This window comes from Dioscorea cayenensis, chromosome 10 (genome assembly GCF_009730915.1).
Source record: "Dioscorea cayenensis subsp. rotundata cultivar TDr96_F1 chromosome 10, TDr96_F1_v2_PseudoChromosome.rev07_lg8_w22 25.fasta, whole genome shotgun sequence".
Lineage (NCBI taxonomy): Eukaryota > Viridiplantae > Streptophyta > Magnoliopsida > Dioscoreales > Dioscoreaceae > Dioscorea > Dioscorea cayenensis.
The window spans coordinates 13,957,310-13,971,696 of record NC_052480.1 but is presented as its reverse complement, the minus strand read 5'-3'; positions in this window follow the sequence as shown (position 1 = coordinate 13,971,696).

The window sequence follows — 14,387 nt, the reverse complement described above, 5'->3', positions numbered from 1 at the left end:
GCTAATATCAACGTGAAACATGGTGTGCACGATTGGTCCAAAGTTATTTCTCCTAAGTTTTTGGATGCATAGTAATTTTTTTTTTTTGTAGAAATTTTATTCCTTAGGATTCAAAAATAATTCCTATGGAATTTACTACAGAAAAATTCCTATGGAATCAGTGTTTGGATGTGCGCAGGAATTTTTTCATAAGAATTTTTAATTTTGAAAATGAAACTGGTCGTTAGAGTTTTTTAAGAACTAACTGTTAATAATTTCTCTCTATTTAAAGCCAACACTCTTATGCCATTTGTAAACTTATCTTTTTTCAGCTTAAATTTTTACGTCTCAAAGTCTTTTGTTTCAATATAGATCTAGATCAATGGAGAACGATTAATGAAGATGATGACAAATTCATGTTCATCATTTTACCAAGTTTATTTCCTATAAGTTCAAAGTAGGCCTTGTCATACATCAATACTAACAGGTGCTACATATGTACAAGAAATTCTTCAAGGTCATGAGGCACGTAGTAATAGTGAATTTCTTATGGAGCATCGTATATTTGAAGCACTTGCTAATTGTTTGAGGGAAAGATCTCTTCTTCGCAACTCGAAAAGAATTACAATCGAGGAACAACTAGCAATGTTTTTGTATACTCTTGCGCACAACGCTAGTAATAGTGACGTGTAAGAATGCTTTCAAAATTTAGCAGAAACGGTTGGCCGTTATTTTTAGTAAAGTGCTTAAAGCTATTACTACTCGTGCTAGTATATATATATATATATATATAATTGCCACCAACAACAACATCATCTGTTATCCAGAACAGTAGACTTTTTTCCCATATTTCAAGGTTAGAAATCTTTATACTGTATTTTTATTTATTATTTATGTTTTTTTATTTTTTTTCTTAACAAATGTTCTGGGTTTCTTATTTTAGGATTGTATTGGCGCTATTGATGGAACACATATTCCAATCACTATTTCTCTGGCCTTGGATGATACTTATAGAAATAGAAAACAAACATTGTCTCATAACATTATGGTCGCATGCCATTTTAACCAACGTTTTGTATATGTTCGAGCTGGTTGGGAAGGTTTTACTTCTAATGCTAGAGTACTTTAGGATTCAATCGACCAAGCCTTTCATATCCTGCCCAGTAAATATTACCTAGTGGATGCAGGATATGCAAATACTCCAAATTTTATTGCTCCATACCAAGGTGTGCATTATCACTTATAGGAACAAGGACGGGTAGGATGTAGACCAAGCAATTACAAAGAACTATTTAATTTGAGACATATTGAACGCATTATTGGTGTCTTGAAAATGAGATTTCCTATACCTAAAGTTGTAACCTTTCATCCAATAGATTCTCAAACTGATATAGTAGTTTCCGCATGCGTCTTGCATAATTTCATAAGGATACACAACGACATGGATGAGATTGAGGAAATCAGTAATGGAGCTGGCAAAGTTATTGTCCCAAATGGAGATGACACATATGAAAATGATGTTAATGTAATGAACTCTGAACGTATTGCAGGTGCTCGCAAAAGAGATGAAATAGCAATGCAAATGTGGAATGATTACCGTAACTATCGTAGAAATGTAATATAAATGATGTGTAAGATTATCAATGTTACCTTGTTTTGTTATTAAGTAATAGAATGTTGTCCCTATGTAAGATTATCAATGATGTATAAGATTATTATTTATAAAACTTTTTTTTATTAAATAATAGAATATCCACAAATAATTCAAAAACCTACCCACAAATAAACAAGTATATCTCAAATAAATAAATATATCTCACAAACATAATGTCTTATATAAAAAATTGAAGTCATTGTGACAATAATAAACATCCTCAAACATAAATTGTACGTAAGTAAATATAAAAAACATATGACATAACATTGTTTTAATTAATCATTTGTTGAAGCCACAACAGTTTCCAATCTTCCTTGATGATACTCAAGAAAATTTCACGATTATCCTCATCTTTAAACAATGTTGTAACTTTAACAAACTCTTCATCTGAAAATAGATCACACACCACATTAAATGCCACCATGCATTCTCCTATGGTGTACTTCTCCTCTACTTGGTTCTTTTTCATTGCATCAATATATCTATCAGTCTCAGCTCGACGCATATCTATATATTGTTCTCAGAATGCCTCTTGAATATTTTTTCGCTTTCGGTCCTTTTTCCTTCTTTGCATATCATCTCCTAACCATTGTCATCTTGCACTACATGAACTTTGTGGTTGTGAAATATATGGTTGAATGCATGGTGGTTTAGCTTGTGCAAAATCACAATCCTCTGTCTCTATTTTAGGTGTAGACAATGATTGGAAGGGATCATTTGGACCCGGAATGCTTGGAGATGGAGTGTCCATTGGCACGTTTGCATAATAATCTACATCACGAGAGCATCTTCCTTCTGCATATCTCCTTGTGTAATAAATGTACAAATGATTAGAAAATTTATTACAAATCTTTAAAGCAAACATTAGTAAACAACATTTTTTTACCTTCATAAATCTCTTGTAATACTGTGAAATATGGAAAAGGTTTTTAATGCCATCTTCTTGCTTCTTTATTTCTTTGCATATTTTGATGAAAATGTTTAAAAGAAATTATTTCATAAAGTTTGCAAATTATGTGATAAAAATATATACCTCAAGTAGTGGTGCCCAAACTTCTTCAGTGGCTTCTACCATATTTTTTTTCATAATCCCATACAAATCCACTTAATTCGGTAAACCCCTTCAGAAGCTTGTAAATTTTTTTTATCACTTGTTTTAATGCTTTAACTTGTACAACAGTGCATTTTAAATTAGGGAATTTCATTACCATGTCACACAATATTCTATTCCATGCTTCTTTAGTCCATCCATTTTGTGAGCGGTACGCTGGAACGTTATAATCGCCTAATATTTTCACTAGTTGAGCCCTATGAATTTTCATTCCATTTGGCCCTTGTATCGATCTTCTCTTGATTTGCCATCTATTCAAAGCCAACAAATTCATTAAGGAGGTATATATGAAGGCAACATATACTATGTATGATAGATGTAAACATATCTCTAATCATATAAATGAACATGTATTCTTAATTATTGGCAGACTAACATGAATAATATAAGTATACTTGACATGAAATTGGATCTTTTATATATTAATATTAGAAACAAATTCCGATCATGCATTAAAGAAAAGATTAGGATGGAGCCAACTAACCTGGAATTTTAGACAAAGTTTGGGATGAAGAAGTGATACACTTTATTAATTACTAAACATCCATTAGTAGATCATATTCTCATCAATCTTTGTGGCTCATATTTGAAAATAGAACAAATCTAGGGAAAGTCAAACCAATTATGACGACAGCTAATTGAGCTTCCCAAAATCAATGCTTTCTTGTTAGGAAGTAGGATTATTGTCCAAAGATAACACATGCAATAAGAATTATATCCAAATACTATGAAAGACATAACTCCAAATAAATAAAATGACACTTTCTTAACTTGAAACACAATCCCATATTCTAAAAATAAATGTTTCACAATAAACTTTCTGAAGAACAATCATCAGTATCAATAATGGATGGTTGGCTAGACCGAAAAACATCTAAATAAATTCAAATTTATTATATTATATTTTACTGATTATTTATCTTCTGGTTGTTTTTTTAACTGTTTCACTAAAAAGATCTCAAAAACAAAATTTGCTATTTCTTAATAGTTAACATCACATGTTTAAACATTAATCTCAGTTAATCAAGTAACATATTGATATTAACTCCATCAACAAAACAAGTGGACAAAACTTAAACAACTCAAATATCTTGTATAAAAGAACATCTAAGAAGGAACAACATATAGTAGTATTCCATAGAACAATTTCTAAAGGAGTGGATGGCTAATTCAAAGATTTAATTATATCTACATCACCATAAAAAGATTATCAAAATGATGCTGATGTTATCATCCAATTGATATTCTCATCCATTTAAATAAGCATTGAAGTCATCTTTTAGAATAGACTCTTGCATACAAACAAATTATCTCAAAATACATCACAAACTAAGGAGGGACCGGACCACTAATGATATTCTAGGAGCCTTCATCTCCAACAAACAAAGAATGATAAAACTAAGAACTAAACCAATCATTTGACACACTATAATTCATAACCAGAGAGTAGAAACCCACATAAAGGCTCATCAACTCATCATACATCCTTTAGCACTGGCAATGGAATACTTATAGAAGGCAAAATCATTAAAAGAAACAATAAAAAAAAAGGATATAAAACTTGTGTGATTTTTCTTAACTTCAGGTTCACTCAGTAAATAAATCAAATAATTCATCATCAATATCTAGAATGGCTGACTGACTAAGAAGAACATTCATCAATATATAAAATGGTTGGGATTTTTTACAAATTTGAAATTCAAAGTTGAGATCTTTAATAGAGAAAAAGGAAGAAATGGATTAGAGAGTAGATTTGGAGAAGCAAAGGAAACCATACCAGTCCGGAGGTGACTGGAGGTGTGGTGATGGAGGCGACCGGAGGTGTGGCAGCCAGCCCCTTTCCTTTCTCCTAATGGCCCAAGCATAGGATGGCAACCCCAACCCCTAGCCCGAAAAATAAAGGAACCAAAATATTTTGGTTCCCACCACTTTAAAAAATTACTATGAAATCCTATGTTTCCATTGTAATTTTACCCTATAAAAAGTATGTCCAAACACCCATTTGTAAAGTTTCCTATGTAATATTAAATTCCATAGGAATGAACACCATTCCTATGGAATTTAGTGCCATCCAAACGGGGCCTTAATTATTTAATAGAGAAAATTACTTTTTAGCACCTATGAAGTTTCATTCTTTCTGTTCAGTACCTCCAACTTTTTCATTTTCAAAAAACGTCCCTCTTTTGTTGTGATGTGCTCTCCGCAAGTGCACAGGTCACACACAAGTAATACAGTGGTACCCCATGAGAATGATGGTGAGCAATTTAAACAAGCGTTCTTCTCATTTCGGGCTTCTTTGTTGGGGTTCAAGTAGGGGTATATACAGGCCAATACCTTTTGTTAATAGAACGCATTTGCTTGGTTAGTACATCGAGATTCTATTAGGTGCAACCAATGTTGTTAAGGCGCACACCTAGGCTAAACCTCCTTAGTGGCTCTGAGGGTCTAAGGCAAGGCGCTTTTAATCAAGTGAGGGTTTTTTTGTGCTTTTTTGCGACTTTTCTTGAAGCCCAAGGTGCAAAAAAGGCACGTCTTATTGAAAAAACTATTGGTATTCTATTGTTTAAAAGAGCCACAGTTTGCTATGCCTTGGTATTTGAAAAGTCTCTAACTCTATTAAAAATATAGAATCTAATAACTAAGCAATAAATATATTAAAAATAGAAGTCTAGTAGTCTTCTTGGTTTGAAGAGGGAGAGCAACTAAGCAACAACCACTACACTTCAAAGATCAACAAAGTACAACATTGCAGTAGCTATCTCATTCTAATAAATATACAGTTGATTTTTCATCTTCATATTATTTCTTCTTTTCCATCTATTTACAAGAGTTTTGCCATCAAATTATTTTTTTTGTTTTTATAAATATAGAGATAAACAAATATCTTTGAAACTATTCATTTTCATTCCTTTTTTGGTTTCTTTTTAGAAAACGTAAAACATGTTATAAGAATATAATTAACCATCCATATTCATGTTTTCAATGATCTTCAAAACAAAGCATAAGTTTATGTTTTTACATTTATTTGTTTACTTTTCACTCACAATATTTTCTCCTTTAAACTATGTAGAAAATGTCGAATGATGTGGGTGCATCAAGTGGACATGTAAGCAACAAAAAGACCTTGCATGGAAGTATAATTTTCTAAGTAATCCCAATGACCCAAACGCAGTCACCTGTATGTTTTGTTAAAAGATAACAAAAGGAGGGATCTTTCGGGCCAAAAAACACCATATTGGTAATTTCAAAAATGCCAAACCTTGTTTGAAGGTTCCATATCATGTCAAAGATGAGCTTTTTTTCTTATATGAAGGTGAAAAAAATGCAAAAAGAAAACTACAACTTACCTGATGATTTTTGTAATATGGTGGAAATTGATGAAGAAGAAGATGAAGGCAACACTAAGTGGAAACAATTATCACAACAATTGATAAAGAATCTAGGGGTCATATGGTGGAAATTGATAAAGAATCTAGGGATAATGCCAAAAGACCAAGGCAAAAGGGTCCCATGGATGTGTTTGTAAAACAAAAGCCAGAGAAAGTGATTGAATTGAGAAATCATGGTAAATTGAAGCAAGTAAATATCAAAGATTCATGTAACAAAAGGCAAAGAGAAGAAGCATGCCAATATATTGCTCGTTTTTTCTATCAAGCAGGGATTCAATTTAATGTTACAAAGTTAGATTCATTTAAATGGGCAATTGAAGCTATTGGACAATATGGCCCAAACTTGAAACCTTCAAGTTACCATGAATTGAGAGTTTCACTACTTCAAAAAGAGATGGACTATACAAATGAACTATTTAAGAATTACAAGGAGACTTGGGTTAAGCATGGTTGTTCTGTCATGTCAGATGGATGTACTGATATAAGGGGTATAAGTTTTATGAATTTTTTAGTAAATTGTCCAGCTAGAACTATGTTTGTCAAGTCCATTAATGCTTCTGCCTATGTGAAAGCTGGTGAGAAAATGTTTGAGTTGCTGGTTTTTTTTGTGGACTATATAGGAGAGGCTAATGTTGTCCAAGTAATCACTGACAATGCAAGTAACTTTGTCATGGCTGGTAATTCTTTTCTTTTATTCTAAACTAGCATTTTTCAATTCCTTCATAAATTACAATTCCAAAATTTCAAAAGTAAATTCAATAAATTCACTAATTTATAATCTATTTTTTTTAAATAGGAAAGCTATTGCAAGCGAAAAAGACCACACCTCTATTGGACACCATGTGCAGCACATTGCATTGACCTTATGCTAGAAGATATTGGCAAGCTTCCTATGATTAGCAAGACTTTAGAAAGGGAAATTGCACTTATTGGATTCATATACAACCACACTAATGTTTTGAACATGATGAGACAGTTCACAAAGCAAAAAGATCTAGTTAGGCCTAGTAAAACTCGCTTTTGCATATGTTATCTCACATTAAAAGTGATCATAAGCAAAAAGGTAAATTTAAGAACTATGTTTACTTCTCAAAAATGGATGACAAGCAAATGGACAAAGAATTAGAAGGCTAAAAGTGTTGCTGAAACTGTTCTAATGCCTTCATTTTGGAATGGTGTGGCTTTTACTCTTAAGGCTATGGGTTCCCTTCTTTGAGTTCTTTGACTTGTTGATAATGAAAAGAAACCAACCATGGGATATATATATATGAGCCTATGGATAGAGCTAAGGAAGCTATTAGAGAAGCTTTAGATGAAAATGAAGAGAAGTACAAGAAGATTTTTAAAATCATTGATAAAAGATGGGAATGGCAGCTACATCACCCATTGCACGCAGCTGGATACTTTTTGAATCCGGAGTTCTTTTATGATAATTAAAACATCGAGTTTGATGAAGAAATAACTTTGGGATTATATGCTTGCATAGAGAAACTAGTTTCAAGCCAAGAGGTGCAAGATAAAATTATGAATGAATTGCACATTTACAAAAAAAAATGCAAGTGGACTTTTTGGGATTCCATCTGCAATTAGATCATGGAAAACAAAAGCACCAGGTAACTTAAAGTTTACTAACTTATTCATAGTTTATGTTTTTTAGTTTACTAAGGTATTCATATTTTTTGTTTTTTATGTTGATTGTTATCTTATTTGTATTCAACTATATAGCTGAATGGTGGAACTTGCACGGGAGCTCGACACCAAACTTACAACAACTAGCAATTAAAATTTTAAGTTTCACTTGTAGTGCTTCTGGTTATGAACATAATTGGTGTATTTTTCAGCATGCAAGTTTTCCAATTTCTACCTATTCTTGAGTTACTGAATTACTTGAAAAGTATTTGAAATAAATATTAACTACACTAAACAATCAATTTTGCAGATTCACACAAAGAGGAGGAATAAACTAGAACAAAAATGACTAATGATCTAGTTTATGTAAAGTATAACCAAAAGCTAAAAGAAAGATAATGATAGGAAGAAAGTTGTTGATCCTATTTCATTAGATGACATTGATGATAGTAATGAGTGGTTGACAGGAAAGACGGGTGCAAATTTAGATGAAGAGAAGATGATTTGGTGTTTCAAGATGATGAATTGACTTGGGGTGTAGTGGTAAGTATTGCTAGTCTTGGAGAACCATCAAAACGAATTAGATTGCAATCAAAATCTAGAAAAATAATTTTAGCTGTTGAAGAGGAAGATGACAATGAAGTAGAGCATAATGTAGATGGTTATGATTCTAAATAAGGAAAAGAAAATGAAAACATGAATTTAGAGTTTGACATTAATGATGATTATTACTAGTTGCTTATGTCTTATGATTTTAGGTATAGAATTTTGACTTTAAGATAAGACAAGTTTGTTAATATTAGAGTTTAAGGCTTTAAACTTTCTATTTGTCTATCATATACCATATATATATATTCTTTATGCGTGTGCACCTTACTTCAATCAGGCACGCTCTTTTTTTGCGCCTTGAGCCTCGAGCAATATAAGGGTCTTAGTGCCTCGGGTGCACCTTGCACTCTTAACAACATTGGGTGCAATCTGTAAAGATGATAATGAGGGTATCTTCCATGTAGCATTTGCGATGGTTGACAATGAAACAAATGAGGATTAGACTTGGTTTCTTGCTACTCTTGGGGAGGCATTGTACGGTCAAGACGACTATGTAGAAGTTATTACATTCATCTCGAATCGATCCAAGGGTCTTGTGAACGTAGTTGCAAGAGTCTTCCTCTCATCGCCATATGGTTATTGTCTGTGCCGTTTGGAGGCCAACTTCATGAAGGCCAATAGCAGACTTAGGAAAGCATTGAAAGAATAATGTTGGGTACTAATTGTCAAAATGCGTACGTGTACACATCTAAGGAGGTCGACAATGTAGTCAGTCAACTTGCATCTACTTTAACCGATATACAAGCTTGGTTGTTACAAAAGTCCAACATCAATCATTGGTCTAATTATTTGTTCAAGGGTATACGGTGGTGCAAGATGTAGTTAGAATGTAGCGGAGTCTTTCAATGATCATAGAGGCAAGACATCTACAGGTATCGAGTATGGTCGGTTCTATAAAGTTAGATTAAATCTACAATTTAGCGCTTTTCTGTGTATTAGTAAATGTTAGTGTGTAAATCTATTCGTTCCTATATAGTACTAAACGGTCATGTGTAGATAAAACTGTTAATGTGTAATACTTTTCATACCTATATACTACCTAACATTAATGTGTAAAATAGTATATTCTTATGTATTATTTTAGGTCTTTTGATTAGCTTCTCGCATATTAATGCGCATATTTAAACTTATGAACATGCTAGCTGAGCGGTGCGAAGTGTCAGTCAGGTGGGATATATACTTCTCTGCCTTGAGATATGCAAGAAGCTTGAACAAATTGTCAAAGATAGTCAGTTTTTACTGGTGGACAGATCAATCGATCACACTTACGAAGTGGTTAATGACCTCAACAATGTCGTCAACCTACGAGCAAGTTCGGAAGTGCTCTTGGAGGAGATGGGACATAATCGTTGATCCTGTAATGTAGTATTGTGGACTAACAATAAAAAATAATTTATGAAGCTATTTTACCTATTTTGAAGTTTTGTACAGTCTACGTGTATGTTTACATGTAGGTGTATTTATACTTTATGTGTTTCTGTATAATGTTAGATGTTCTTGTGTAGTATATAGTGTTCCTATGTAAGTATGTTTCTTTCTGTGTAATTATGTTTGTTCTCGTGTAATTATAGTTGTACTTATGTACTATATGATTTTTCAGTTTATTATTATACTGTCTTGTGTATATATATATATATGTGTGTGTGTGTGTGTGTGTGTTTTTAGTGTTATGGATTTGTATTTATGGAAATGTTTACATACTCAAATAAAGATTTTACCCACAAAAGAATAAATAATAAATAATATATATATATATATAATAAATGATAATAATAAATAAGAATAACATTAATAAATAATAAATAAAAAATAAGAAGAATATATAATAAATAATAAAGAAGAAGAAGAATAAATAATAAATAAGAAGAATAAAAAGAAGATGAAGGGTAATCTCATTATTTCGCACGGCTGGAGAATTTTCTATATTCATAGAGGGACTCTGGTAATTTCTACTGCCACTTAACCCCATATTTTACACCATTTCTGGAATCTGGACTGAAAAAAAAGCTCAATAAAAGAGGGACTTTCAAGGAAATGGGAAACTAGAAGGGACTAATAAGGAAAGTGTAAACTTCTCGGGCACTATTAAATACTTTCCACCATTTAAAAATATATTTGAATAACAACAATTAATTATAAAAATAATGAAATTAATTATAAAATTGAACTTTAAATTTAAAAAGATTAACTTTGATTTTTTTTTTTTTATAGGGAACATTGCTGGTAGGTCTTTGTTATTTTTCTTCCTTTCCCAATAGTTACTCAGACAATCCAATGTATTTTTTAGTCTCTCTTTTTTTCCAGTTGCAATATTCTTAAGTCCTTCCTGTTAACATAGACTGTTTAATTTTTTGAAATATTAGAAATACCCTTAGTATAGTAGTCACTCACATCCATTTTAATAGAGGTTATACAAGGTTACTTGTAAGAGAAACAACTTCCTCCGCCTCGCCTCCTCTTCCTTCTTGTTATATCTCTTAATTTTCTTCTACTATTTTTAGTTCATCTTCTTCTTTTTCATTTTTGTTGGGATGGCCAAAGAAAAAGTCCCTACTAGACATAATGAAGGTGATAACCTCTAGCTTGGCATCACTAAAGATGGCGAGCTCACTGGCTTTAAAGATTTTAGGTTTGCATTTAAGAAGCATATTTGATGAACATCTCCTTTTTCTATTTTTTTTTTAACTCTATTTTTTGGTGTCCTTCACTTTGCCTATTTTTTAATATACTTGCCATTAGGTTTCAAAAATATGGAGATGTTGAAGGTGTGAGGTTGGATTCTGTTAACAGCTTGTATAATTACCTTGAATTAGCAATTCAAGATTTTTAATGATTTTATTAGTTTTATATGTATTGAGGGAGTGTTGATAAGTTTGAAACTAGAAATAAGGGAAGTCTCATGAATTTGTGTTTTTCTTGAAGAATCAAAGTTGATAAAAATGGAACTAATATTAACAGAAAAAAAACCCACACACCTTTCACACAGATTTTAACGCCGTTAGACCAAAGTTGTACTGAAAAATAAAGTGTTTTTTTTTTAAGAAAGGGTGGATTGAAAATAAAGGAAAATAAAAGATGATTTGGGGATATGATAAAGTTTGGGAGATTTCTAGTTACTTTACTATTTTTCATATTATGGTAAAACAATCAGAACCCATAATTCCTCTAATTCTTGATATGGGCATGAAAAACTCAAAAAACTTGATTGTAAATATCAAATAAAATTTTTTTAGTAAACTAAACCACTTTCATCGGATTCAAATTGGGCTTATCAAAAATTCAAGTTTTTAGGTTCGAGTTCAAGCTAATAGATTAAGAAAGAATTGATCTTGCAAATTGACTTCTTAGTATTTTCAAAATCAGCAGGTCATTTTTATTACTAAATAATAATAACAATAACCATTTTATTAATGAATTCAAGAAAGACTTGTACTTTAGATGTTGATTTATTTTAATTTTCTGATATTATGTTGACACAAGAATGAGAATGATATGGATGCTGAAGTGAATACCAATTCGGCATACATGTCATTTGGGAAAATTATTAGTAATACCTATACGTAAATATAGCATTACTCAAAAAATATTTTGTATTCTAATTAGATCTATAACTTTTTTTTTATATCTATGCAAAAAAATTGCAAAGAATCGCCATTTGTTGGCAACATCTTTTTCAAAATGTTTAGTAGGTTGTAATGTTGTCACTACATTTGTCTTTGCATGGCGGAGATTATTCAAACATGCACCTCTAACTTTTCACTACATATCTGTTGAGAAAATAAATTTTATCTGTGTCCGCTATTTTAATTTTTCTTCTTTAGCTAATAATATTAACTTGCTAGACATCATTCTTCGTTTAACACATTAACGGAAAATTGAACTAGTGTTGAACTATTATTTTGGCTAATCAAGAGATTTATAAATTACAATTTACTATATCTTATATTATTCAAGGATTACTGTGACTTTACATTTGATCAGTTGTTTCTCTGATTTATATGGTTTTTGATCATTACAAAATTATTTGTTGTTATATAGTCCAATTAGACAATTTTGTTTTCCCTCTTTTGTTTAATTAACAACGCCCCTTGCGTATATCCCGCAAGTGCACGGGTTTGCCGAGTAATAAAATCCCAGGTGAATGGGTATAGTATCCACTGGGAGTAGGGAGTAAAAATACTTGAATTGTTTCTTAACTAAGCGAAAAATGAATAGTGATTTGTGTGACAAGATGTAATGTAACAAAATTAAAACGAGACAAGAAAGAGTGCACAAGTAAAGGGGAGGTAAGGCAATCAATATAAATGGGGTACTCAGATATTGCTCCGCCTAGGACCATCGTTTCAAGTGCAAAACCCTCTATTATGCTTTCTAACTAATGTATTAATGAATCGTGGAGATCCTTTAATACATGGTTCCAAATCTAAGGTCCACCATGCCTAACTCTATACATATCCCGGAGGAGAAATTAAACAATCTCTCAACCTCGCATTCGTATAGAATAGCAATGAGTTCTAGGGATTCAAAGTGATAAATCCTCATCCTAGATGCAGACCTAACCCTTTCGTCCAGGTGGAAGGTCCCTAGCCACAATTAAGCTCTAGGTGGTAAAATCACTTCAACGCTTCACTCCGTTGTCTCTACAACTAAGCCCCAGCGGAAGGTCATCCCTTAGCCCATTCACTCTACTATGACCGTAAAGAACTCGAGGATAAATCATGCCGAAGGGGAAAGGGGACGCTCCGTTACCTCTCGACTCACCCACTCAACCCTCTCCAATCTAGCATTGTCTAACTCTCGTGATGTGTCACTCACTCACAAGGGTTACCAACAAGAACTCTCAACCCTAGTGTCACTCTAAGGGAGCATTCATACAATCAAGCATTCAATATTGAAACTCAATTGAAACATTAATTAGTAAAAGCAAAATAAAAATGTTTAATGAAATGAATACATCCTAGGGTTCACTAGTCGTGGCGATGGTCTTGTGGAGAAGCCTCTACTCATCCAAGGGTCCTTTGTCAGACCTAAGATACACCTCGCCGGATCGGTGCCGACGAAAGCTCTCCTACTAACCTTCTTCCAAATGTAGCGCGATGTCAGAGACGTAGAACCTCTCCAAATCCCTAGCAAATACCTCTCAAAACTCTAGCCGCAACCCTTTATCAAGTTGGGGAAAAGATGGATCAGAGCATTCTGAAATCGGGGCTGAAATTGACCTTAAATAGGGCTGGAATCGGGAAAGCATTCAATATTGAAACTCAATAGAAACATTAATTAGTAAAAGAAAAATAAAAAGGTTTAATGAAACGAATACATCCTAGGGTTCACTAGTCGTGGCGATGGTCTTGTGGAGAAGCCTCTACTCATCCAAGGGTCCTTTGTCAGGCCTAAGATACACCTCGCCGGATCGGTGCCGACGAAAGCTCTCCTACTAACCTTCTTCCAAACGTAGCGCGATGACAGAGACGTAGAACCTCTCCAAATCCCTAGCAAATACCTCTCAAAACTCTAGCCACAACCCTTTATCAAGTTGGGGAAAAGATGGATCAGAGCATTCTGAAATTGGGGTTGAAATTGACCTTAAATAGGGCTGGAATCGGGAATCCACACGCCCCTGTGGATTCACCACATGGGTTGTGGAATTAAAGCACGGGCGTGTGGAATTTCCACACGCCCGTGTCAATTCTTTGGAAATCTCCTTCTTCGGCCGGCTATGAGCAGTATCTGCTACAGTGTTTTGCTGCATTACCCTGCTATAGTACCTGCCTGAAACACTCCCGAATCCATGTTCTCATCGAGGTAACATAAATGGACACACGTTTACGTCGTAGATCGCTTTGCTTCTTCAATAAATGGTACATTGGTGGAGATCTTGCTATACATACACAAGCCGCAATACTTGAATGTGACTGCCTTTGTGCCCCTCCAAATCATTGTGCTAACTTGAAGACAAGGAGGTTGGCACACATTCTCCCATCTTGAACCCAACTTATGTCTTCGCGTTTGATTC